A 24164-nucleotide genomic window follows, 5' to 3' on the forward strand; every position below is an offset into this window, starting at 1 on the left:
TAGATATGACAGGGGAGCAGAGGAGTTCAGAATAAGACGGGGGGGGGGGGGTGTCACCTGGGATAAAGAACACGCGCCAGAAGAAGAGAGGGGCGAGGCACATTGAAACGGGAGGAGGAAGAAGAAGGAGGTGAGAGAAGAGATAAATGGAGACGTCAGTGCAGGTGGTGATTCCCCCTCATGTTCCCTTCGGGGACGATCTGGAGGAGAACAACGTGAGGGGGCAGAGCAAGTCTTCATTTCCCCTCACATCCTGTTTTTCACATTCCAAACCGGTGAACAGGGGGACACACGCGCACGTACGCGGTTATGAAAATATGATGGCGAAAGAGAAAAACGACGCCATCCGCGCTCCCATGGGTTCTCCCCTTTCGCCACCCGGACGCGTTTTTTTAATAAAAAGAAAAAAAATGAGGACTTGCTTCACGGCACAAAGGAACCGCGTCAGCCGCTGTGGAACCGAACACAAGGATCGAGAATCGCGCATCCTGGAATCGACCCCGGGTGATGGAAATGGCAGCAGCTCGGAACGTCCGACCGGACAAAAAACCCGAACCTCCCGCTGACGGAGAAACCAAAGCAGAGAGTTATCGAAAAAACTGATAAAACGAGAGCGAAGTCGGTGGCGCGAGCTCCGGGGATTGAGAGGCTTCAAAAATGCAGAAAAAATGTAGTTTGACTAATTTCTAACTAGATCGGTATGTATCACAAGCAGCCTGCTGATCAATTCTACCCAAAAGTTATTTGTTCAAATTGGGATTTTAGTTTTTCTGCCTTGGACAGTAGCCAGGCTGCTGGCGTTGCGTTAGCCGTGGTGCTTACACTGCTGTTAGTCAGGAGCCAGAAAAACAAAGTAGGAGCTCGAAGAGCTTCCGAGGCTTATGATAACATCCTATTTACCACGTCGGCAACATTAAACGCGGCAATTCTTTCAAATTATTTGCAGGAAGTAGGCAAAGTGATGGTATCACGTCACACACAGGGTCAACAAGATGTCGCTGAAGAATCAAACATCATGAATCGTCCTCGTTTATGTTCGCCACAATCGGTGTGTGAAGAATATTTATATGTACTGTAGATCTTTAACGGTGCATTGATTTCAAGTGCGAGTCATGTCCAAATTCCGTCAGTGGTGAATCCCACTCAAGGGGCAAATCACGGACACTTATGCATGCAGGTATACTGCATCCCGAGGTGCCGCGCAGGACATGAAATATAGATAATGACATTTCCAGTATCTAAAGTTTTACTGTCTCTACACTTGTCCAGGGACTGTGATTTATGGAGGGTGTGTGTGTGTGTCTGTGTGTGTGTGTGTGTGTGTGTGTGTGTGTGTGTGTGTGTGTGTGTGTGTGTGTGTGTGAGCGTGTGGGGCACCCGCAAGGCCCGGGACCCCTTCTCCCTCTCGCCGCCTCTTCTGCCATCCAAACTCCCTCCCATCTTCCTTCCTCTTCTCTTCTCCTCTTTTCTTTTCTTCTTTCTTTCTCTCACTCTCCCCCCATTATATCTTTATAATTCTATCTTGTCATTTTTTTGTGTTTCCCTTTCCCAACCCAGATTTACTTTCTGATCTTCCCTCCTCTTAATATGATCATTTATTTCTTATTTTCTCACATCAGTTGTCATCTGAGTATTTACCAGCATGTGCTGTGTCGGAGAGGAAAGGAGAAGCCAATCCGTAGAGGAGATAAGGAAGACAAGCGGCATACAATGATAATGATAATAGTTATTATGGGTAAATCCATTCTGCTTTTCTTTGCTGGTACCATATGAAGAACAATGATGTGAGCATGATCATGCTGACATATTTATTTCTAGTGGCACTGTTATTGATGATAAAAGAAATACCCTTTAAACTTTCCTTATTGTTTTAAAGGTTGTGACCCAGGAACACTGGAGTCAACACGGGAAAAAAGCCCCAGCGCTACAAAGCACACAGCCCCGGGGGGCTTTGATTTCTTTTTAATGGAGTGTTTTCGCTGACAATATCATAGCAGCAAATCTATTCATGAAGCGCAGTTATGGCACATCAGCCTGATCAAGTACCTCCCATTTTTGCGGCTTATTATTTCTCAGCTGAAATGCAACTCCCGCTCTGACACAGCTCCTGCGTCGGCCTATTGAGCTTCTGTCCGCGGCAGAAAGGAGCGACTCAGCAGATAAACAGCTGCTGATGGAAGTATTACACAGACAGCGCTCGAGGAGCGATATATTATCTTCAGACAAGAACAAGGTTTCGTGTGCAGATAAAATGCACGGAATTTAGATGGACGACGTAAATGATACGGACAGTTTTCAGTGTGGTCTTCAGGCAGCAAGAACCGTGGGCATGTTTTTGTTTTTTTAAAGATGATACATGTTTTGAGCTTTTTAGTTTTGAAGAAACTCTCGTCGTCGATAAGATCACACTGCTCTGCTTAATTCTCCACCAATCGTTATTTCTGTATCAATAATATCTCAGTGGAGAATGTTTAATGAGAGAGGAGTTTGATATTGATGAACACATAGAGAACTTACCTTCACTCACAACAAATGTTTAGGCGTAATACAAGATGTATTTTTCAAATTCCTAAGTACCAGGTACTGTATATGCGTTCAATATTGGTCCATTAATTTGTTCATGTGAAATCTGTTTAATCCAAATGGGTAGAAACGTTATTTGCACTTAAACTACATGAATCTTAAATATTGGGCATGAATATGTTTGTGAGTGTTTGCACTGTTTTAGTTTCTTTGAGCTCATTGTTTTGGTTAAGTCTCACTGCTCTCGCATCAACCTCGTTTCTGCTGCTTCTCAATCAAAACCTCTCTTATCCAACTAAATGACTGATTAAAATGTACTTCCTGAAGTGGACAGGTACAACTGTATCTGTGCCTTACTTCATTTAAATGCAATTTACATGTGGACCTGTTCCATTTGAATATAATTGAGGCCCGAGGCCCCCGTGGCAGCACCGGGGCTGTGGGGTTGTACAGAACTTTACAGCCCAGTGTGCACACACACACTGCCTGCTCCTATGGCGTGCGTAGTTCCTTCGCTATACCTCGACGCCAGCAGCTCCGTATGTGTGTCTGTACACGAGGGATGCGTCGCTGTGTCCACAGTTGGCTCCCTCCCCCTCTCCGGCCCGAAAGTGCCGTGAAAGGAGCCACTCGGCAGAAAGTGATTCATGTTCAATTTCACAGAGTGCAATCATGATCCCTTGCTCCCCTTTAATGTCCATCCCCATAAAAAGTACAAATAAATAAATAAAAGAAGCGTTTACATCAGCAGCTAAAGTGTGCATTTACTGTATATGGGAGAACCGCCAGTGTGGAAGTTAAAACGGGAAGTTTCAGAGAAAGAGGTAAACTAATTTGTGTGATCATTCAGGAGTTTACTTAACCCCCCCCGCCCCAATATCCCATTTTAGAATGCGGGGGTTCATTACTGTTGTCATGCATGGAGTAGAAATTGGAGAAAAAGGGGAGGAATGAGGATTAATGAGGGGATGGCGCTGGAAAGGAAAGGTGGTGACAATCGGAGAGCTTCACCTGATCACACCATTAGCCGTGTGTGAACGCGCCGGTCAAACCAACCCTGCCAAGTGCTGCAAAGTCATTCAGTCAAGAAAAATTAAACCAATGACTAATTTGTGCTCCAGAGAGCCGCCCGCGGCAGTAATTCAGTCAAACACACCGAGCAACGGCGTGCCAGGAAAGTTAAGAGACATTTACCGCTTTGTTCGTCGGCCAGGGCGGAAGAATCGTCACACCGTGCCGCCGTTCAGCCAAATCAGCCAATATACAGTAAGTTAGTCAAGTTGCCAGTTATTCAGTCCATTAAGTCAGATGGGAGCCGTCGAGTTAAATGGCTGTCTTCACACCTCATTTCTCCCCCGCGCTCGCCTTTTTTCGCTCATTTGCGAGACAGAACGGAGTGGAACTGGGTCAGAAAAATTGAAAAGAAGGTGGAGAGAAAAAATTAGCGGCGATATTTTTCATGTTTGAGAACATCTCCGAGGGTACTGCCATTCTTCTTCCTTTTCTATAATTTATAAAAGCCCATTCTGCCTCCATTCTTTGTCCCGCTTTCTCATGTCCTGTCATTAGTCCTCGTGCTTTCCTCCCTTCCCTCCGGTAGCCGTCTCGTAGCCAAACTCACAGGGCGCAGATATATTTAATTCTACCGTCTAGACAGGACTTTTGGATTCCTTCCTAAAACTGCATATATTTCCATATATCTGCAAATTCAAGTGAATTTTGACGAAAGCTTCGTAAAGAATTGGAATACTATTGAGACGATATGACAACAGACATTCCAGTTCGTCATAGACGGATACATTAACATTTACAACAAAAATGTATATTTCAAAAAGCATTTTTTTCAGAGAGGATTATGTAAATGATGAATGGACTGTATTTATATGGCGCTTTTCTAATCTCATTGACCGCACAACGCGCTTTTACAGTACAAGTCACATTCACCCATTCATATCATACACATATTACCATGCATTTTCTTTCACAGTCATACGTGGTCAGAAGAGCCGTCGGAGGCAAATCAGGGATAAGCATCTTGCCCGAGGACACATGGCAATGCCGACTGGGGGAAATGGGCATCGAACCTCCGACCATCCGCTTCGTGGTCGACCTCTCTATACCTCCCGTTCCACAGCCGCCCCATGTCTCGGATGTATTTGGCCTCTGCTTTCAGGAGATTGATTATCTCTGCTGCTCAGCTTTATTCATTCAACTAATAAACTTCTCGTAATGAAATTAGACGAGACGTAAATGTTTTAGTTGTTTTTGAAAGCCCCAGGATATTATGAACAGGTCCGGGACCACTGATTTGCATTCTGAAGAATCACCTTTGGCCACTAGTTGACAGTGATTCCTCCAAATTCCTGCCTCCACCACCACGTGCGCACACCGGCTCCATCCTGACATGTCCTTGAGCAAGGCACCAACGTGTGGATTCAACCTAAATTAAATCCACACGTCGTGCTTCAGTGTTTCCACGAGACACATTATCATGAGCTGCAAACTCTGTCAAGCCCCTGCAGGACATAATAAAGCCATTGTGATCCAATAAAAGTGCATTGTACCACCCGTAATCAGGGGATAATATATTCTATAATTACACCGATTCAAGTGGCTGATAATAATCAAGGCTTCGTCCAAAAGCTATTAGAATGAAAACATAAGCTCTGCTGTTATGAAATGGAAGGTATCGTCTCACCACACCGCTGCTCCATGTAGCCATCCGAATTTATTATTCCGTCCAAAAGAATTACATTTAATATGAAGCGTTAACTCATGAGAAACATGTCCCTTCTATTCACGATGATATACAATTAAATAGATGGGGTTTTTTTTCTCCACCATTATCATTTCATTTTTTATCATTGACGTAATGATACATTAACGGTGACTAAGTACCATGTTGTCAATCCTCTCCGGGTGGTTTGTTGGTTTTCCACAGAGGACACGGCAGTATGCGCAAATGCCTTCTTGTCAAAACAACAAGTGTGTGTGTGCATTAATTCATTTGTGTTTCTGCGTAAGCATCTAAATGGGACAGCTACGAGCACACACGTAGGAAGAATATAGAAATCATAATCGCTATTCCCTGTGCAACTGCAGAAAAACACACGTGCACACACATATATAGATATATTACATGCATGCATGTGCCATATTCGCCACTCACGCAACCGCGAGTCCTTTTACCCCCCCCCCCCCTCCTCGGTATAAACTGTGATTATCCTTCCATCAAGTGACTACATCTCAACCGCTCCTGTCGTCTCCAAATGGGCTTGCCGTCTTTGCGGTCTTCAGAAAGAAAAGAAGAGAAGAAAAAAAAAAAACCACGTACTCATCACACATCCAATGGCGGCAATATCAATCTACCTCTTATCTTTTTCCTTCCATTTGTAATCCTTGAACACACGGCGCGTGCGTGTGTGGGCGCGGTTCAAGGGCCACACACTTGAGTGTTTGTGCTCGAACCATCTCCGGTTGTTTCTTGCTCTCTCTCCACACTTTCGTCTTCCCTTTGTCTCCCAGTTTGAAAACCGTTTTGAAACACGGTTCGAAACATTTAAACCTTAAGGCCTGCAGATCACGTGTTCTCACGACAGCAGCCGGATTCCGCGAGTTGCTTTACAGCAGAGGACGTCAATGGATGGTAGGACAACGTGTACAGTGAGAGAATTCACACGCGCGCTTATTGCGCTTTTTTTTTTTTCCTTTTTACGTTGTGGATTCATGAGGAAGTGAAAACAGGTCCTTGGAAACCTTTGGCAAATTACTAACATAATTGCAAGGTATGAATCGAGGCAGGGAAATCGATTCACACAATGAAAGCTTGCAGGCCTCAATAGGTTTCCACTTGGCCTCTTTTTGGACTCTCTTGATTTGACCGTCCGGCCAAACTGAGCAGGCGCACGAGAAGGGGCCCCACGAGAAGGCGGCAGAAGTCCCCTGCATAGACGCGAACACTTGCCGTGAAGACGTCTATCTCGGCTTCACTCCACCGGGCCTTCAGGGAGTGAGAGTGGCCCGACCGAAGGCAGGCACCGCTCTCCACAGCGGTTTCACCTCTGCAGCTGAACGATGACCCAGAAGACGCAGTCCAGACGACGCAGGAGTCGCTCGGGGACGAGGCCTCTCGCTGTCATCGCGTGTCCCGGATTTTTTAAACCCCAGATGGCATCTGCGGAGAGAGCCGACGCTGAAAAGTTCACAGAGACGCTTCCCATCTAATCTGATGGCGCATGAGCGAATCTGAGAGAAGAAGGGGACAAACTGTGTGTGAAGCTTGGAAAGACCTACCCTATTCAAGCTCATTGTTGTGACCCAAGAATTACAGTTTTGACTAACAGCGTTCTCAGACGATAGCTGTTTCCAGCAGAGAAGAAATTAAAAATCGGACAAAATGCAGATGGCATCTAACTAGTGAACATAGTCAGGCATTTTTCAAGGGACGTGGTTGAACAAAACGCAGCGAAGGGAGGCAACAATGACAGAAGCCGCAAACGCAGGTCCATGAGGAAATCATTTTCAGAGTTCTGTGGGGAGCAAACTAAACTCCAACCCGTCCAACGTCTTTGACACAACTGAAGCCTGGTCTTATTTGCCCTACATCGGTTCCTGACCTCGCTAAAGCTCTTGAGCCGGGTTCCGAAATCTTGACGAAAAAAGCTTGCCAGAATAACGGGGCCTGTTACGGAGGTGTGCCAAAATCCATGTTTTTTTCGGGAAATGAGACGTGCAGCAGTCGCATAATGTCATAAAAATTGGGCGTGGACATACTTTTTGAGTACAGTATGTAGCGTTTATGGCAATAATACTGTGTGTCAGAGGTGTTTTGCCAAGAAACCATAAACCATGACCAATCCCCGACTCGGCTGCTGCTGCTGCTGCTGCTGGCCCAGATAACATGCCCACCTTTCCCACAATCGGACTGAACCCGACTCTTTCTGGGGCAAATTTGACTCGCGAGGAGCGCAAAACAGCACAATGTCAAAATAAAAACCTATAAATTAGAATAAAAATGTTTGATTTGCTCTGGGGTGCAAGCATGCAGTTCTGTTTTCGTCTCCACCTTTCTTTCTCCTTCTTCCTCTCTCTCAGCCATGCTTCTTATATTGTGTCACTCCCTTTACTTATTATATGCTGCCATAATGTACCATGGAGAGAAAAAAATGCAATAAAAAATAATATTAAAAAATGGTCATGGAAGAGGAGGGTGAGAGAGAGAGAGAGAGAGCGGGGGAATGAACACAAAGAGGGAGAAAATAAGTATTTTCTCATTTTGCTCTGGGGAGAGATGTGCATGCGCACACACACACACACACACACACACACACAATATTCATGTGCACCAGAGGCACTCGAGTCATCTATGAAAACAAAACAAAAAAAATTTCAACATGGTAAATGAGATGATGACTTTTTCTACCTCCTCTTCCTCCTCTTACTGTTTGTCTCTGCTTCTTTCTCTTCCTCCCCTCAAATACTTTAGGGCTATAATTTATCATAATTGTTTTCCTCTTCCTCCTCCACAGTTTTTAAGTTTAGCTCAGTCTTTCCTAGTTGTTTTTTTTTACATTCTTCTTTCCAATATCTACATTTTCTTCCTTTCTTTTCCTTTTTTCTGCCTTTCTCCCTCTTGGTCATATTACAGAGTTATGTTTTTAACACACACACTTTAACTCATACAAACTTACATGTACACAATTGAAATTAAATTTGTCAAAGGACTTCAGCGCTGAGGAATCAAAGTGAAGAGAATTATTAACTTGACAAAAATGAACATATTTTGTCATAGTTTTACTAATGTTTTTACAGTTTTTCTTTTTCTTTCGGTAAATAAGTATGAAAGTTGAAGGGAATGTGTCGTACTACGGCCTCAGCATCCCTGTTAATGCAAAACAGGATGTCACATAATGTATAATGTGTGTGTGTGCGCGCTCGCAGTGAGAACATCAAGCATAACTGTGCAGGAATATCATTTGATTTTATAGTCCATTTGAGCTGTAATGGCACTGAAATAATGGACATCATAAAACTATAGCGCATTCGAAAAGGTGTTAAGGCTAAACGTGAATGCATTGCATGTTAAATATGTCATGACGTATGTAACTCTGGTGGCAGCAAAACCCAACAGGAATGAGAGATCAGGATAAAAACCGGTTTGGTTTCTGTCCTGACGTATGGTAGGACCTTATTTACACATGTGTGCCTTTCTTAACTATATGCCCCAATCAGTTCAAATTGTTGTGTGCAGATCGACAAGCAAAATCCACAACTTTGGGGCAGAAAGAGGAAGGAGGGGTGGATGAACTTGATAGATCACGCATCACAGTTCCTAGGAGAATGTTGATCAATTCATTGTTTTCATCATTTTACCATCATTTCTTTCCCTTTAATACCACCGATGCGTGGTTTTTTTTTTAAGAGACAGTCAAAGATGTGAAAAATGTGTGTGCCTGCATGTACAGTACAATTTGTTAAATTACAGCCCTTATTATTACGTTCCAAATGTCACGTGGCTAACCCTCAGTTGTTGTTGTTGTTTTCCTTTCCCATTGCTTTGATTTAAGACACAAATAAAGAGGAAAATGACCAATTTCAATCTTCCGCTGGTGGTGTAAATAGTTTCCAGTGGAACTAGAGAGAGAGAGAGAGAGAGAGAGAGAGAGCATAAAGTGGATTTATGCGGGGAATAATGCTGAGGGGAAAAGACACAGAGAGTGAGATCTCTATTTAACTGCTGGTCTCTTACAGAGCTGTATCAGCTTGTTCTTGTTGGTTCCTCCGTCAGCAGCTTCACTCATTTGATTGTGACCGTCCCGCGTCCTCTGCCCGTCCGTGTTTGACTTTAAAAACTGGGGACACCGATTCCCGGCCAATCTCACCAGTTCGCATCCTAAATCTCATACCAGCGCAGCGTTCCACTCATTGTTGCTTATTCGCTAAACCTGAAGCAAGAAACTTTCGCCTCCCACTCCGCGCGTCTTGTTTCAAGAAATCAGTCCACAGGTGACGACCTCACTCCCACAACGCCTTCCCCGCGTTTCATAGAATGAATGGAACTAAATCAATACATTTTTATTCCAGCTCTTCACAATTTAATTCTCATATATGCCTGAAAGCTTCTACGGTTTTTGTTATAAAAAATAAAAAGTGAAATCAATTTTCCCGGAGCTTGGGCCCAACAATCAACAATCTTTTGTCCCTGATTTAAGATTTTGCCCCCTTTCAATACATACCAGTGCCTTCTGTGCTCTCTGGTCAAATGGTTTTCTCTGTGCACACTATAAAACATCTTGCATACCCTCCCCCACTTTAAATTACAGTAGTACAACACAGTCCTCAGAGCAAAGGGCCTGTAAATCACATATATCATTTGGCCTGTGGTCATTCCACTGTACTGCTGCTGATGACTGTAATTTATTTAAAAAATAAACCTGAAAATGGATAAATGTATCTCACTTGCTGCTTTCAAGGGCCTTCTTACGAATATTTCAAGGATACTTGTAATGTTTTTTAAACTTGTTGATTCATTAGTCTTCTTTGGTTTTGTTTGTCTCGCTTGTGTCCCCCCACTCATTCTACAACTGCCGTCTGTCATTTGCCGGGCCATCAAAATAATGGATAAATGATAATAATGAAATAACTTCATCGTGTGCCCAAACATCCTCCTTCATGGACACACACACACATGTACAGCAGAGTGCGGAGATGATTATTAGGTCTGTATTACTGACATGTCTTATTACGTTCCCAAAGTTTCTCCGCTGAAATGCCACCCGATATATTTATACAATTACACCCATCCAGAATGTTGTAGTTATATGATAACCCCCCCCCCCCCCCTGTGTCCACTTTGCTTTGGAAAAACACACACAAAGCAACAGGAGCGGCACGTCACCGACCTGGGAGTCGTTATTTTTATATGCCATACATCAAAGTCTCCCCTCAAGCGACTTTAGGATTAATTGATACGATGAAGGATCGCGCCGCCTGAGCGATGGGAATCACTTGGAGTGACTGCTAAATCACAGGAAGCCAACGTGACACATTAAGCCTCGCTTTGGATCGCCGTGTGCCATTTTCAAATCGTTCTTTGGAAGACGGACTGATCTACCAATTTCTGACAGGGCGTTATCTCGGAGAGACCCGTCGGTTCAGAACAGCCTTTTTTCCCCCCACCCCGCGAGATGTCAAGACGACAGTAGCAACAAACACACACAACATGGAAGTCTAGTCATGTCTCACAGCTAAAACTTGGTGACTCCTTTGGAGGGAAAGGGCCGCAGAACAGGAAAGCCATAAATAAGAAGAAAAGAAAAACATCCGCGAGGCGGATCCGCACACTACTTGGACACAAGCCCCCCCCCCTCGGCTGGGTCGCCCGGGCGAGGGTGTCTGATGATCAGAGACCCGCAACACCCTCTGACCCCGGGTTCATCTCTGAGCATGTGTCCGAGTAGCACCAACAGAATTCACTCCAAAGGAAACGCATTGAAACAACGGGGAAGTAACTCATGTTTCGGAGAAGCGAGCACACGCTTCTTTCCGCCAGTGTCAGCTGGGATTGGCTCCAGCCCCCTTGTGACCCTCAGGGGATAATCGGTATAGCCACTGAAAAAAAAAAGAAGAAAAACAAAAGAAGACGGGGCTGGTTTGTTAAACTGGCGGATGGATGACAGGGGGAAGAGCGAGTGAGTGCACTAAGCCGGAGGTCAGGAGGGGTGAGAATGTTTTCGCTACCCATCGGTGGAATTATAGATTTTAATTCACAGACCGGATTCGTCAAGACGGAACAAGAAGGAGGGGAAAAAAAGAAAGTCTTGTGCAACTTCTAAAGAATCTCCCCAGGGTATCATTTCATCGTTCACATCAGTGTATGAGGGTCAAAGGATTTCTGTATCTGCTGTCAGAATCGGTACTTTAACAAGTTTCGCTCGGGTGCTGGCCTCAGTTCCTCCCTCTCTCGCACGGATCACAACATACGATGGAAAGTTGTGCGTCGAGAATCCCGATTGCTTGGAAACGTGCTAGAAGTTCTTTTCTTTACACCCGCATTAGTTGAACGAGCTGTGAAACAAACACTGACATATTATCACCTATTAACCATATGGTACTCTTAAGAGCAGAGGGGAACCTCATATTTGTCGAGGATTTTGTTTGTTGTTTTTTTACAAGCTCATATCAAGACAGGATATGAGAAAAAATACAACTGACCACAGCAAATCCCCTGCACCTATTATCATATCATATCATATCCACATGCTATCATTGGACACATAAACAGATATTAGAGATGACCTTCTGTTATTGCAAGCACAGGTTATTAATATCTATTTGAAGGACAGGGAAGTTACTTCTCATTAGTTTGTACTGTATCTCAATAATAGTGCCGTTATAAGGTAAATGTCCTGCTCATGGTTAATTAAGGGATTCAAACCCCGGTCTCCAGGGAGAAAGTAATAATAAAAAATGACTACTACTATTACTGCTGAATCAAAAGTTAGCAATTACTTTTCCCCCCTCAAAATATATTCGCCAATCTAAATGGGTTCTTTGTGGCCGGGGGTGTGTAGGAGTCGGGGGTTAACATGTCACTGCACCGGCTAACAGGGTGACGGGTTCTCTTGGACTGCAATCAAAAAAAAAAAAAAGTCATTAACCTCAATAAATGCCCCCCTTTTAGCCTGGGCACCCCTCATTTAGGATGTAATTAGATCTCTGACACCTGAACGGAGCCGTCACAAAGGCTGAGATGAGTCGACACGTCCTAGATATGGGGCAGTAGAGGTAACTCTGATGAAGATATAGCAAGGTCAAAGAAAAGAAACTGCAGAAAGTGTCAGTTTACAATGCTAATAAGCAGCATATTTTATAAACCGGGGGGAAAAAAAAGTGGGTTAACCTTCGCCATGTGTCTGTTGGTCCCGGCCAATCAGCTTCCAGCTCGACGTCTGACAATCATCAGCAGAAGCCGACATCATTCTGGAGTAAATGTTGACCCGCAACGGGATCCTCTCCGTCCCAGCGCCGCTCTCCTTCACACACCGCCGGTCCTCCCCTCTGTGATTCATCGGTCTCGGCAAATTAATACATCCTGCTCTAAATAGAACAGAGAGAACTGTGTGGCAGCGTTTAGCGACTCGGAAATGGTACAGGAATGAAGGATGGTGTGACCAGTAAAACATTTAGATGACATGAAAATGTTCAGACTCCTCTTTTATTTATGGAGAAGGAAATAATATGAGAGAAACTCACAGACATACGGACTGAGGTATGAACTTTGGGGTGAATTTTGTTGCATATTTTCCGAGGCGGATGATATTAATTTTAATTTTCGATTTAAAAAATTTCATGTGACTTATTGTACAGTGACCCATATTTTGGATTTTAGAACTAAGCATCAGTGATGCTATTTAAACTCATGTATTTTAACATAATCATGATATTATGTGTAGCTCTGAATCATGTCTGTGCTGTTATTACGTTTGATATGATATGACAGTCGATTGAAATCGATAACAAGAAAACAAAGCAGGAATCCAACTCTGACTCACTCAGGTACAGTAAAAGGGGGTTCAACAATAACAATATTAACTCTACTAAGACTATTTTTTCCCCATTAATAAACAACGTGTCACCAATCCAAAGATACTGTCTTCACTAGAAAAAGCAACACACTACTAATTTGTTCAACAACTAAAGATAACCAATGTTTACATGTTCCTGACACGGATGTCTTAGTAGAAGTTCATACAAATATTACCTTCCATCCCTGGGTGTTAGTCAGGAACGATCCGTAAATCCCTCCTAACTTTGCCTGTAGCCGTAAAAATATAGACGCATGCACCGAGTAGGTGTTTCTCTTTAATCCTCTAACCCGGTGATAGTGCTGAAGACCCGCTGGAACTCCGGTGATACTGTTGCCACGGTAAATCGACTCAACACTGTGCCTGGTTAATGAGTACACAGCTGCTTTGACCCCTAAAGTGTTCAGCATAAACACACACACACACACACACACACACAAGGACGTTTTTTCACTGATGACAAGTGTACTGTGTGTGTGTGTGTGTGTGTGTGTGTGTGTGTGTGTGTGTGCGTGTGCGTGTGTGTGTGTGCCGGGGGGTATATTACGGCCACCAACCTATTAATCAGTGTAAATATAAAAGCACATACACACACCAACATGCCCATAAAAGCCTCACACACTGCGGAGTGTGACCAAAGCGCAGCCTGCTGTGGGACGCCCCGGAGTATATTACACGAGGAGCCATATTAATCAATGTATAAACACCGTCGCCTGCTGGCGAGGGAGGCAGCAGCAGGGGTTGAATCAAGGCTGTGGCCTAATGCATGTGAATGGGTTTGTGTGGGCGTGTGTGTGTGTGTGTGTGTGTGTGTTACTTTACCGCGAGAACACTTGTCTACAGCAGAGATTTGATGCATTGGCTTTCTATTGGGTCTGCAGTATAATACTTTACTGTGAAATGATAATAATGATTTATATTTGATGGTTTTTACACATTCGATACTGCAGGCCGAGCCGATTTTTTTTTCTCTCCTATCGCTTGGTTTATGATTCGTCTTACCTTTAACTTCATCCGCTTGTTGTGCCGTTACAGCCTGTGTTTGGAGTGTATTAAATTTGGTGGCTTTTTATTACCTATCTGCACACGGTGGCTCGTAATGTTAATGTCTCCTTTTTCTGTTAGTTTTTGACACACTACGAGATTTTAAAAAAAGTGGCCAAGTAAGTATAAAACCTCCATGAAGTAAGACATTAAATTAAGTTAAGCATCCACCGAATGACCTTGAAATGTGACTACAACTTTATCAGTGGCCATAAATTAAATTATAAATTGAATGGATGCTATTAAGAAAGAAACACCCCCCCCCCCCCCTCCCAAAAAAAAAGTGCATATAAAAATGTGTATTAAAAGTGTTGACGCCCCTCCTACACTCGCAGTGTTAGCATTGCAGTGCTATAAATTGGAGGTTATTCCCCCCGGAGACGAGTCTGAAGGATTCCGGAGTTCTGGTTCACAGAGGGCTCGAAAAAAACCAGTCCACAAGGGACGAGGTCCGGCGGTCCACGAAGGCAGACATGAGGACGGGACATTGGGATGAAGGCGGACAGTTCAGCTGTGATGCATATGCGGCCGTATTTTCACTGTTGTGCGCAGTGTCGTGCAGGGAGTGATCATCCAGCCCTCCCGGGAACGGTCGTGTGGAAAAAGGACATTATTGGTGAAATAAAAAAACAGCCGCGCTGCTATTTGATTGCAAGGTGTGACACATTGTTGAGCCACCGCTCACATTAAGTAGTGAGTTGGCGAGTGACAGCTTTGGACGCAGCGTCAGTAGAATTGTTTCCCGTCGCGACTCATCACATCGGCTGCCCCACTCGGCAGATAACTCACATTACAAATGAAAGGGTCGGCTCTCGTGTTGCCTGCCCCTTCCTGTCTGTCTCTGTTTTTTGTTATGTGGTTTTTGTTTTTTCTTCACAATTTCCATTTTTTTTTTGCTTATTATGTTTCTCTGTACCTACATCGAATCAGATGTGCACAGAGCCTCATTTCTGTGCAACCTGTTGCCAAGAGTCACCTGCAGCTCACTGACGAAGGGCAATATCATAGTAATGCCTTAATAAGGGAATCACCAGCAAGAAAAGTTTGAATTTTCCATGTGGAGAGCATCACACTTCCGCGGAGAAAAGAAACAGAGAAGTCCACTGTTGCTTTCGAAGTGACTCAAATGGAAACAACAAAGAAGTTTTTTTAAATTAATGACTGAAATTGAAAGCCAGCGAAGCCAGGAAATGAAAAAATACTGGATTTCTTTTATATATTTTCATCACTTGTCTTCGCATCTGTGTGTGTGTTCCTCCCCGTGCTCTGGTCCTTGCTCAGCCAGCTTTGCAGTTTCCCTTTTGTTCCTCTGTATTTTTCTTTCCTTCCGTCCTCTCACTGTCTCCTTCATTCCGCCTCTTGAACTTGTTCATCCACATTAGGAAACATGAAGCATACCGGAGGATTTGATGTTTATCTCTCGAGTGAATTTCAGGTTCAAAGCAATATATCTGAGATAAGATGGCAAAGTGGCTCGTATTATATTGGTATGCATTAGCATGTTATCCCTTTGCCTGGTCTTGGGGAATTACTAATGATACTGAGCCCTCTTTGATTTTCTGTCTGCGTTGCTCTTAAAAGGTCAGGAGACATGGTCCAGGCAGATTTTCCCTTTTTCTCCTCAGTTTTTGACTCACTGTATGTGTGACGTGGTGGCACAGAGCAATACTCCGTGGCATATGTGCATGGCGTTATGATTGCTTCTTAATCCATATTCCTGTAAAAAAAAAAGAAAAAAATGTAACAAAAGACTGGAAGTCAAAGAAAAGTGCGTCTCTACATGAATGTCATTAGCGTGGACACATTGGCTGGACAAGTGAGGGCCTGCATTAAATAAAGGGACTTGGAATATTTTAAGGCTTTAAATCATTTTTGATTAAAAAAAAAAAAAGGATTCATCACATAAGCTACAGCAGTTTTCGGGATGAAAGCATTGGCCATATTCCTCATGCTTATTTAAGATGTCCTCAGTTCTGTGGCACAGTATGTGATCAGATGCTGGCTTTGAAAAATAAAGTTCAAACTATTTACTTTTTCCAACTGAGGCACTATCGGAAAAACATAATTAGGAATCTTCTTGGACTGACCTTTCAGCTTCTAGTCATGGTTCTTCCTCTCGTTCATCATAGTCGAATATTAAAAGATGCATAAGAGTAGATGTTCTGCAATGTCGTATTTCATATGCACATACGTAGTGAAAGGAGGATGAGCCCTGAGCTTTTTGACCATGGCACACAAACCTGCCTTACGTTGGACTAGTAAGCTTATATTCTAAATAATAATACAAAGCCCAATTTTGCTATTTTTTTCCACATCAAAACTCAAACCTTTAGAGTTACATTTTCGACATGTTGAACCTTAAAATAGGAAACTTTAGATTTACATTATTTCTACAGAGAAATAATAAAGGTAGAGAGGATTTAAGTATTTTTTTTTTATTCCATCTGTCTGATTCTTACATCATAGAAATCCAAAAATCCAAAAATGCATCTAAGACAGAAAAAATATATACTTTTCTCAACACTGACTTAATGTCATGCACTTTAATGTTAAGTCATTGGTACTTTCAGAAGCTGTGAAAGATTTTGTCTGGGCGTTTTGACGTCATTGGACAGAGACAGTTGGGAGAGATGGGATGTGACATGCAGCAACTAGGGACTTGCTGCACTCAGTTTTCGCGAGCACGTTGAGATGTCTGCCTTTTAAGTTAATACTCTATGTGAAATTGCAAACGGCTTCAAATCCCAACCTGCATTCATACGTTTTAGCATTTTATATATGTGATTTTCTCCTTTAAAGTTGGCCACCATTCCCCCAAAAGTGGATTCCAAAGCGACGTTTATTTTTATCTTGATTTGAATTTCCCTGTCATATTTTTAAGCATGGGCATTTCTTCATATTCATCCAGTGATATGCATATTTTTGTTTGGCTGTTACACCCACAAACTGTGTCACAAAAACTCCCACAGGCTGCAGTAAAGTATTGACCTTTGAGCATTGCGCGAGTTTGCGCACCGTTGGTTTTTTTTGGGGGTCGGCGGAAAGTGTCTGGTGCTGCCAAGTGTCCCTTGTCTGCACAACTGCGTGTTGGCGGGTGCTGTGCTGTAGCTTTGCGGCACAGAAGCCGAAGACAAGAGTTGGCCAACACGTGAAGTTGTGAGAACAATCCTACAAGGAGCCATGCGACATTTGTCTTTTGGGTCACAGCTTAAAGAAAAATAAGTTCCTTCTCTGACATACTCACAACAAGCCGATGGTGAATAAAATGACTTAACGGAATAACGCGGGGGGGCGCCGGAACGGCGAAGAGGGGGCCTGGGAAACCGAAGTGCGTGTAGCCAGAGACGTAGCTGGACGAGAAGGGGGACAGAAGAATTAAAGGCTCGGCGGAGGAGAGAGAGAGAGACGAGTAGCAGAGCATGTGAGACGGATAGGTGAGAAAATGGAAGTCACGAGGAAATTTAAAGTGGAGGAGATGGGGGAATTAAGCGAGGGGACAGATGGGAAGAAAAGTGGCATGAGGGAGGAATTGAACCATTTTCACCTCCAGCTCCTTTAACTGTGTGTGCTAAACCGTTTGAGAGCAACAAAGCTTGTAATGGCATGTACTCTTCCATCTTATTCTCTTTTTCTCTTCCTCCCTCCTAACCAACCATTTTTTCCCCACCTCCATTCCCGCTGCAGTGACCAGTGAACAACCCCGTTGAGGAGCGTTTCAGCATCAATAATAATGAGGGAGGAAGCGAGACGGGGAGGAATGGAGCCAAAGAATTATGGCTTTCGCTCCCCCGTGGCCTGCGGGGGTTGCAGCGCCTTGTTCGGCATTTCATTCAACACGCGCGCACGCGGACATGAAGCGCTTGCTATTGGCCGATTTTAAAGTGCACGTCAGGTTGACTTCATCGATACAAATAGCTGCCGGGAAGAGTCTCTGAACACAAAGGAGAAATTGCGTCGGAATGAAGGAGATTAACCTCAGGAACAACAGCGGGAGTCAGGAGGTGAGCTGTCGAGGTGTCGTAGCCAGGGGGCGGCACCAAGTGGTCAGCCAATGAAAAATGAATAACCATGGTCAATATTTCGTGTGTCTCTGTTCATTAAGAGAAAAAGATGATTATGGAGAAATTAGCTGTGAGTGATTGGAGAAAAAAAAGACCCTTTTGGGGGCAAAGCTCAGCTTCTATCCATTTGGATGAAAAGCTCCCAGTTGATCACAAACACGTTTATTAGTTTCTCTCATACTCTCTCTGATACAATTCCACACGGAGCCCCCCCCCCGGACCCTCGGAGTGTGGAGCGGCTGAATTTAATGGTGTATTTCCTCCGGGCAGATAAGTCAGCGAGTGGACACGGGCTTAGGCTTAAAGGCATAAAATTGTAAATTGGAATTGATCCATGAACATCGCCCATTATGTTACACACTGCTCCTTGCCCCCCCCCCCCCCCCCCCCCCCCCGAATCAGAATGACACGTTTTTATGGATATCATCTGTCTTCATGTGCAAACCATTGTCATCATTTATTAAATGATGTGTCTGGTTATATTTTAGATGTATCTTAATGTCAACAAAACACAATCAACATCAAATTCATCAGAGTTTTCCAAAAAAGGATTAGAAACCACATCATTGCACTGGGCATCGCTTCATTCCCACAAACATGGTACATTGTTGTTTATTGTCAGTTAATTCCCAAAAACTCCCTCTGCAATAAATTCTCACTAAAAGACAAAATACAAAAATAGTCAAATTCACTCATTCATTCATATTATTCAGTAATATTTGACCTATTGACTGAGTTTTGTTCTTCATGTATTCACCCTTTTGAAGCGGCTAACCATTGGATAGAATTTTAGTTTAGTGTGATTGGGCAGTGAGTATGCACTAAAGAGTCGGCAGATTATTATTCACTCTCTGAAAATACTAATAACTTTTCTTAATAGTGGCCATAACACATATCTCAATCATTATTGAATGATTGTCCATTAGACAACGTCTTCTCCATTTTTTTTCCACTATTAGCAGCAAACTCAGCAAACCATGCCATCAATAATTCCTTAGACTCAAGGCAGAAGGGTTTTCTGTTCCATCCACAGTTGGATCACTCACGCTGCCATGGTGAAATTGACTTAAGTATTTTACACCTATGATGCATCCCATGAATGAGTGCATTGGGGCCTTGTTCCGTCTTGCTTTTTTCATCTGCACATACGTCTTCATAAACGCAAATTAATTTTGTTTCCGAATGGAGGGATATGGGGTCTGTGACGGGGACGCGCTCGGTCGAGACTAAATGTTTAATGTGCGACGTGTTGTTGAATGTATGTGTGGTGTTCCATATGCATGTGTGTGTGTGTGTGTGTGTGTGTGTGTGTGTGTCTGTAGACTAAATGTTTAATGAGCAGCCAACGCTCTCCATTTTCTACATTATTAATCAGCCAATAAGGTGACTCTCTCTCTCTAATCTCACTGAGAATTATCTCGCTCTGCCCATTACACCACCCACACGCACACACGCACACACGCACGCACGCACGCACGCACGCACGCACGCACGCACGCACGCACGCACGCACACACACACACACACACACACACACACACACACACACACACACACAGACACACAGACACACACTTGTACTGTGTATGTTTCTCTGTACATAGGTGCATACTTCGCAAATGAAACATAACTGCACCGTGCAGCCTGACAAGTACAGTGAATAACCCGATCTATGATGAACTGCGGCGGTGAACCGCAATTTAATTTAGAGTGTTTACACACAAGAACATGCAAGGGAGGCTGTTGAGATATTTACTCTAATGCGTTTTAAATTGTATTAGTTGTTAAACATGAATTGCAAATTATGTTATGGTCTAAATCACCAATCGTGGCAGCAAAGCCCTAGTTTGTAATTTTTGTACTTTTCTGGCGGCATCTGGTAGTAGAGTTACAAACCGCAAGCACCTGAGCACCCGACAGGGGACACTTTATGGTTGCGCGCCTCTAATTCCATCCCCTGTTTTCCGGCAGTGCTGATAATTCAACGCGAATGTGACGCACTCTGGACCATTTTGTCCAACAACCTTCTTCCACACGACGTAGCCAACATGCCGACGCACACAGAGGTCGGGTCCACCTCATGTAACTATATTTAACTCATTCGAAGTTGGCGAAAAAAACGTGGTTCTTTGTTGCAGGTGATAATATATATATATATATGAACACATAGTTATGGACAATATATTAAATTCTTCTAAATATTACACACTGTAGCTTTAAGTATGAAATCCAGACTGGCTGCTACACCGCTCTGAGTGTGTAATATTTTTGCCTTTTGCTTCCATTTGGTGTAAAGCTATTCCGTGGGCAGGGATAAACAATATTTATTGAGGTTGGCTACAACAGAGGAGGACGCCATCAGTGTGAAGCCTGTTCATTAGACCCACATGAAGATAAGAGACATGACATGATCCCCTGGAGTCCGGACCCTGTTGGTGGTGGGAGCAACACCAGCAGGTGGTTGATGGAAATTGCTTTTCTTGACAGTGCACAGACAGACCGGAAACAGAAGAATGAGCAGGGGGGGGGGGGGGTGACATGAAACAAGATCCCCAATTCTAACATGGCGCGCATTTGCATATTGCTAAGTACTGTACGCCATGGGAGGGGGAGGACTCCGTCTGTGGGAGAACAAAACGCCAGTGGGGAAAATCTAACCCTCTGTTTTAGCTTTTTATGTTTGTATTAACGATATGAGCTCTTTAGTCTTGCCCTCTTCTGGCCAACCCCCCCACCGAGGGTTCTGTTTTCTCACAGCTCTTGTCAATCGTCCTCTTGTAAGGTCTTGTCAAAGCGTTAATATTGCAAGTGCGGGGCCTCCTCGGCTTTTATTGACAGAAGAAAACAACGCAAGTGCTGTTTGGAAATGAAAAGTGGAATGCCACTACATTCCAACAGGCCCCTCAAGGTATCAAACATCAATATTTTTCAAGGAAGTGTATCTTCGGGCCTACAGGAGAAAATCCCCAGCTGTCTCACCGCTAAACAGTGCAGCTCAGGCTGGATTCCGCCAAAGTATTTTTCTTCCAGGACACACCGCACGCAGCCCTGATAAATACCCGAGTCTGGAGTGTTCCCCCCCACCTTATCTCAGGCATTGATTAGTTTCATAACAGTTTTAACAGAAGCTCTGCGCGGCATGATGTTCACCTCCTGGGCTGTAACAATATGGGAGCGAGGCGAAACACGGGCGGGGTGCATAATGAATAATAAAAATAGCACCAGCATTGATTGAGGCATTTTATTCATGCTCTCTTGTGGTTAGAAAAAATGCTTTTTGTGCATTTTCTTAGTATACTCCTCTGAAATTCACCCGTTCTTTCATGATCCTGAAACGCAGAGTGCCAAATACTGTACATACATTGCCATTCAGAGAGCCATGCTGCCAGTGTGGATAATAATAATACAATAATAATAGTAATGAATAAAATGTTAGCACATTTGTCCATTTCAAGTGTTGAACATTAACATTGGTGTCTTTAGCTTTTTGTTGTTTAATGCCGGAATATACGTGTGGGACGTTTCTTTTGCATATATTGAAGTCTTGACTACAACTGTAAAAAAAAACAAGAATAAGAATGTACTGCAGGTTTTGGACTTGTTTTAGTACAAAAGTACATACAGTATATAAAACTAGACGTATTCACTGGGTGCAGAAAGTGAAGCCAAAGTGGCCCTAAAACCTGTATTCTCTCGAATGACCAGCAGAGGGCAACTCTCTATGAGAAAAACCAAGATGGCCAAATTACTAAACTGGAGGCTTCAAAACGACAGTTCACATAAGAAATAAATAACACACATTTAATTAAGGCAATGAATACATTCAAATTTGCAATTTTATTTCATGCAGTATATGCCTCTCCTCAATCAACAATGGTGTTACTTCTAGGAAACCCACCATGTACAGTAACTACGATTATGTGTTGATCTTGTGTCACTGTGCTGATGATAATGGATCAAGGAATAATTCATCTCATGTACGGAGTGCAGGAGTTGCAAATGGAGTTGAGAAAGTAGATCACACTATAATAATTCATAATAAGTCATGCTGTAAAATAGTGTCAGACAATAAAAAGATGAATTATAATGAAGAACAAATCTAGAAATTTTGATTTGTTAAACCCATGTATGCAGATAACGCTTGCTGTCCATTCTTCGTTTAATGTAACTCAGGCGTCACTCTCAGTAACTACATTGGCTTAACAGAGCGCTTCGCTCAACATCAATCGTCGATCCCTCTCCTTATCGGCCTTTGTTCTTGGCTCCTATGCTGTCATTTCCTCATATTCCTCCAATTTTCCGTTTATAAATCCCAAAAAGAAACACTCCCCCCTGGTTAACTCCATTTATCTAAGCCTCAAAGTAGCATTTCACAAATAAGCAAGTCTGTTATCCTCACTATGTAAAGAGCCTTGAGACAATGTATGTTGTGATACGGCGCTATACAAATTAAATTGAATTGAATTGAATTGAATTGAATTGTTATGAAACCATTTAGCGTTTGCATTTGGCTTGGGGAGGCTTATTCATTACAGACTGTTTACATTAGCACACAAAATCTTTTAATTTTTGTAAGGCCCTTGATTTTTTTGTGTGTTTTTATTGTTTTTCTTTCCACATTTTGTGAAAGCAGTGTTCATTATTAAAGTTAAGGGTTTGGGCTTGTCTGTTGATGCCTTTATGTTCTTTTAGGGCAAAATGATTGGTTGAAATCTGGCTGTACAGATATAATTTTTGAGGTATAATGATTGACAGATTGCATTGCTACAATGTAAATGGAAAACAAAAACATGCAGAGATATTTTACCATGTCCCATCATCCAACTCTGCCGTTCATTTTTTTTAAAAAATTTTTTTACAGTGTAGCACAAAATAAGTAGGGGAGGTGAAGATCGTGGGCCTGTATGCTGCCAGGACAAAGTTGCCAACGTGAAATTTTCAATCATTTTATATACAGAGAAGAAATGATTTGCACCGCAGTTATGCCTCAACTCAAGCTGTTTAAATACATACAGCCATACGTAGATATTAAACCATGTTGCTCTTAAGGGTTGAATAGAATCCCATTCAGCAGACAAAGACATTACATTCTCCAAGACATTGGAGTTGCCTTGAATTTGGCATTGCTGCAACCATTGCTCATGCAGGGGTGAAGTGGAAAAAGTAGTAGTCATCATCATCATCCCCTCCGACGTCCAGGAATATCTCCTTTGTTGTCTTTCTCCTCCACACGCTGCACTCCACCGACTCACAGGGAAACCGAAAACGCCGTTCTGTAAAACTAGATATACATAATTTAAACTGTTATTAAAAAATATCCAGGGACACAACATTATTTTATGAAGAAGCATGGGAGCGGGGCAAATGGAAGATTGGAGTATGGCCGTGAGGGGCGAAGTTGTGCGCTTAGAAAACCTGTGGATGTAGCAGCTGCATGCAATGAACAATACGTCTAAGGAAAGCTACGTTTTCAGCCAAAATTCAGATTTCTTCTTCATTCTCTCTCGCCACAATTGGTCTTTTTTTCTTGAAAGGCAGATTTAATGAGTAATTACGACCGTGAATGAGATGACCATGAGACGAGACAGAGAAGCTGAATTTGACAAGAACCAACATCGAAAGCAGAAAATACTGATAAGTGCCTCATGTACTTGTCAGCTCCTTTCCCGAGTGAGAGCGATTCAATCAATTCAACAATCATTTGTATCCTCGCAGATTGCGCCTGGTGCAAAGCTACTTCCAACACAACAAACCTTTGAAGCTTTTGTATTTTTGCATCCTCAAATGCCAATTTTTGGTACGACTTCGTCCAACAGAAACATGGATGAGGTCGATATAATACGATGCTAATTCTCCACCGTTGACAATTGACTTAAAGGTAGTGGAAAACTTCTGGGCAGCAAAACAAGCACACAAGATCGGTTGCAGACTGCGACAATTGAGCGCAGGG

The 24164-nt window shown here is 43.1% G+C and overlaps 1 long non-coding RNA gene across 3 annotated transcripts in view; it reads left to right on the top strand.

Annotated features, from left to right (window-relative positions):
* The window catches only part of LOC118285180, a 112862-nt gene that overhangs the window by 24483 nt on the left and 64215 nt on the right, over positions 1-24164 (top strand). The window contains exon 5 of one of the 3 annotated variants that reach the window (XR_004785044.2): positions 4511-4819. The exons of the other annotated variants lie outside the window; for them this stretch is intronic. This is a non-coding gene — a long non-coding RNA (uncharacterized LOC118285180). Of the gene's footprint in view, positions 1-4510; positions 4820-24164 lie in introns of those variants that run through there. 3 annotated transcript variants of the gene reach the window in all.

Source organism: Scophthalmus maximus, chromosome 20, assembly GCF_022379125.1.
Source record: "Scophthalmus maximus strain ysfricsl-2021 chromosome 20, ASM2237912v1, whole genome shotgun sequence".
In the NCBI taxonomy this organism is placed as follows: Eukaryota; Metazoa; Chordata; class Actinopteri; order Pleuronectiformes; family Scophthalmidae; genus Scophthalmus; species Scophthalmus maximus.